Source organism: Anneissia japonica, unplaced genomic scaffold, assembly GCF_011630105.1.
Source record: "Anneissia japonica isolate Jap-2015-1 unplaced genomic scaffold, ASM1163010v1 scaffold287941_len684077_cov200, whole genome shotgun sequence".
Taxonomy (NCBI): domain Eukaryota; kingdom Metazoa; phylum Echinodermata; class Crinoidea; order Comatulida; family Comatulidae; genus Anneissia; species Anneissia japonica.
In genome coordinates, this window is record NW_022713799.1 from 594,855 (window position 1) to 597,799 (window position 2,945).

At 35.7% G+C, this 2,945-nt stretch overlaps 1 protein-coding gene across 1 annotated transcript in view; it reads left to right on the forward strand.

Moving 5' to 3' along the window:
• The window catches only part of LOC117108752 (complement C1q tumor necrosis factor-related protein 4-like), a 5,485-nt gene continuing 2,540 nt past the window's right edge, over nucleotides 1-2,945 (forward strand). The window contains exon 1 of the mRNA XM_033250881.1: nucleotides 1-39. The gene's annotated coding sequence lies outside the window, so the exon portion shown is untranslated. The remainder of the gene's footprint in view (nucleotides 40-2,945) is intronic.

Below are 2,945 nucleotides of genomic sequence, written 5' to 3' on the forward strand. Positions count from 1 at the left end.
AGAACATCGTTTCCTACAAGAAGAAAGAACCACATAAAGGTAAAACATTTGCTAATTTAATTTCATAGGTTAGAAACCCATTTCTAATTATGTCAAGGCAGAATTAATTTGTTTTTCCTAAGCTTTCGCAGTTTTACAGACATGTTTTACATTGTATACAACTGTATTTTTTAAAGTAATCTTGAATTGTTGTATACTGTACTTAATTTTATATGTTTAATTAAATTGATTCTCGTCTTAAAAAAAGCGTCTCTGCGAAGTTGGAACCATTTCGCTATATCTGCGGTGGTGGTATTTATTACAGGCCCCTAACCCTCATTAGAAGTTTTTGGAGCAGCATCGATCCATTCGGCAACAATTTGCAAATAACCTGCTATTGTGAAATATTTATAAATAAAAAAAATAAGCCTACACAATTCACACTTTAACAGCTATCAAATTATTATAGGTCTATTCTACTTTACGGTAGCCTTTTGGACAAAGGCATAAATAGTTTCATATTGAACATTTGATGCTTTCATGTCAGTAAGTAGACGCTTTTATAATCAGTGGTGTATCTAGCTAGGAGTATTGAAATTGGTGGGGGTGGGAGACGTGAAGTGGGTGGACTCGGTGATTAAGTGAGGGGTACTACTGTTAAAATAAGCTTTTGCTTTAAATATTTCCAGTGAGGGCGGAAACTGAAACTCTGTATATATCAGTGGCTCTACGGCAACCTCCTAGATACGTCGCTACTCCTGTTTATAATAACCCCCGTGGATTCTCCTCATCATTTCGCGTAAATGGATTCTCCTCATCATTTCAGTTTTTGTGGTGAGAGAGAGAGAGCTTCTCCTTGACGCACTAACACTCACCTATTAATAATCTCCTGGTTGAATGTGTTCAGAAATAGCAAAGTGGGCTTTTTTGCTCTAAATTTCTAAAGCTGGCGACCATTCAATTATTTAAAAAGAACCATAATGCCCAAATCGAACAAACAAAAGCACGAATATACATTTTTGCGTTCCTATAAAAAGTTTAATGAAAATTCCTTCATAGATTATCTTAAATGCATAGATTGGTTTTATATTGTATTAAATAGTGACGTCAATATTGCTTTCCAACAATTTCAAGATACTCTAATTAAAATAATCGATAAACACGCTCCAATAAAGAAACGAAAATCCATAAAAGCGCTGCATCATGGCTCACAGACGATGCAAATAATTTGATGCGTAAAAGAGCGAATCGTAAGAGAAAAAAGCAATTTGGCAAAACATACAACATAAATCACTCTGGAATTCATACAAAAATGTAGAAGTGATTGTAATACAAAACATACGTAAAAATAAGGTTGACCGTGAAAGTAACGCCGCTATTCAAAAGTGGACATATGGCTAATCCAGGAAATTATAGATCAATTTCAGCATTACCCGTTATCTCCAAAATTATGGGGAAAGCGGTTTTCGATCAACTATACTCATATTTAGTTTCTCATAACCTATTGTTTGAACATCAGTGGGGTTTCCGGCCGTGCATTTCCACATTTTATGGCCCTGTTAAACATAACAGAAAAATGGTATAGTGCCGTGGATAGGCCTAATGGGAAATGGTTGGTCTATGACTGTTTCATTTCAAAAAGGCGTTTCATACTGTTGATCACAAAATATTACTATGTAAGCTTACACTTTATGGCCTTAGTGACTGTTCAATAAATGGTTTGAATACTAAATCTGATACTAATTAATTATAATATGTGGAGTGCCATAAAGATCAATTATTGGTCCGTTAGCTTTTTAAATTTATATATAAATGACCTAACAAATGCCTTACATAAATGTGAGGTAAGCATAAATAACGAAGAATATGACATTATTGAAACTTTAAATCAAGACATAGAAAATGTTTGAATGGCTCAAAAGCAATAAACTGAGTTTAAATGTTACAAAGTCACAATCTATGCTAATTAGTTCAATCCAAAGGTCAAAGGCTAAGATGGAACATCAACCATTCAGATAGGTAACTCCCCTGTAACTCGTGTGAAAAGCTGTAAACACTTGGGAATAACCATTGACGAACACCTGTCATGGAGTAAACACATTGAAAACACACGAATAAAGGCTGTAAACGGTTTATTATAATGTTAAGGAGATGTGAATATATAATGCCAAATGACATCCTAAAAACTATTGCTAATTCCATTGGATCATCTTACTTAATCTACTGTTATGTTATTTGGGAAAACTGCAGTTCTTCGGTTTTGAAATGAACACAAACTGTTCAAAATAAGACCGCGAGATTGATGTGTAACCTAAATTGGGGCACACCAAGCATCTTCATTCATTTCATTTTATTTATTTTGCATCAGCAACAGGCCGCCATAACACCAAAGTGGGGTGCCCACAGCTGCTTGAACATAAAACAGGGTACAAAAAAATTTAAAATATTATAATCTGTACAAGCAATTATTCAAATTTATGGAAACATCAACATTTGCAAACAGGGACGTAGCCAGGATTTTGAAAGGGGGGAAGCTGTTATGCGAATTACGTATGACCCCGGCAGATCCAGGAATTCGAAAGAGAGGTGAACCAGGGAGGGACTTTCACAGACCGAGGAACCACCCACCAAGGTGGGGCTGAGGTAAGAACATTTATGATTAGGGCATCTGTAGATGGCCGGAAATTACACTCTCGCACTTCAATTTGAATATATTTTTCTTTTTTTTTTTCTTAAAAAAATGAAGGGGGCCTTGAATCCACCTCTGCTTAAAAGATTCTTTATCCAGAATAGTCATAATCACGAAAAATGTACATGAAAAACCAGATCAGATCCTAAAAACAAACAGCAGTCACTAAGACATACATCAGGAGCCGACTCGATGGAGTTAAATGTCATACCCAGGGAAGGGCACAGATCTGTTTTGAAAGGTGGAGGGGGAGGGCATTTTGTGAGTCGACACCCAC